The sequence below is a fragment of the Ovis aries genome, chromosome 1 (genome assembly GCF_016772045.2).
Source record: "Ovis aries strain OAR_USU_Benz2616 breed Rambouillet chromosome 1, ARS-UI_Ramb_v3.0, whole genome shotgun sequence".
Lineage (NCBI taxonomy): Eukaryota > Metazoa > Chordata > Mammalia > Artiodactyla > Bovidae > Ovis > Ovis aries.
The window spans coordinates 80,459,737-80,460,857 of NC_056054.1; the positions used below are offsets into that span (position 1 = coordinate 80,459,737).

At 36.5% G+C, this 1,121-nt stretch overlaps 1 non-coding gene across 1 annotated transcript; it reads right to left on the reverse strand.

The window, feature by feature from the left end:
• Nucleotides 1–732: 732 nt before the first annotated feature.
• On the reverse strand, nt 733–805 carry TRNAS-AGA (transfer RNA serine (anticodon AGA)). Its single transcript has one exon. It is a non-coding gene; the product is annotated as a tRNA-Ser (tRNA).
• Between the last annotated feature and the right edge of the window lie 316 nt (nt 806–1,121).

Sequence of the window (1,121 nt, forward strand, 5' to 3'; positions counted from 1 at the left end):
TTTTAGTACCTATAATAGTGCCTGTTACGTTGTAGGAACTGAATAAACATCTGATGAATGAGCAAGTATTTGTATGGGCACAACTGATATTTAAAGTAAAAATTGTAGTAGCAGTTATAGATTGGCTCTGAAATGGGACCCCTTTCTATTTGAAAGTGCCATTAAATACAGAAATAATTATTTTCAACAATTTGATCTTTGAATTATTGTTTATTACCTAAATTATCTTGTTCAATATATGAACATTAATATTGATTGTAAAGAATTTGGAAAATATCAGGAAAGGTGAAGGTAAATTGCATTACCTATAGTATGTATCATTCATCTTTTGGTTTATTTTATTCTAATATTATACAACAACTTAATATAGTTATGTGTCCTGCTTTTTACATTGATATTTAAGTTATGGGTGATACCCACATTTTAAAAATAAATAATTGAATATTGAAATATTTAATAAATATTTGAATTTTATAAGCATATTTTAATGGCTTCAAATTATCCAATAATAAATGAGCATATTTTAAATTATTTCTTAAGGATCCTACCAGTTTCCATTTTTTCATTTTGATAATAATGCCATGTATTTAAATTAGTGAAGTGAAGTGAAGTCACCTAGTCATGTCCAACCCTTTGCAACCCCATGGACTAGTAGCCTACCAGGCTCCTCCCTCCATGGGATTCTCCAGGCAAGAGTACTGGAGTGGGTTGCCATTTCCTTCTCCAGGGGATCTCCCCAACCCAGGGATCGAACCCGGGTCTCCCGCATTCTAGGCAGATGCTTTAACCTCTGAGCCACCGGGGAAGCCCCAGTCTCTCAGTCCTGTCTGACTCTTTGCGACCCTGTGGACTGTAGCCTACCAGTTTCCTTGGTCCATGGAATTTTCCAGGCAAGAATACTGGAGTGGGGTGCCATTTCCTTCTCCAGGGGACCTTCCCAACCCAGGGATCGAACCCGGGTCTCTCACATTGCTGGCAGACGCTTTACCGTCTGAGAGGTATATTAAATCTTGCAATTCTGTTGTCATGGAATAAAAGAATGGAATGATTGTATGTCACCTCAAAATAACAATGCATAGAAAATTTGTTTTTCTAAACTAAAGTGGACCACCACACACATA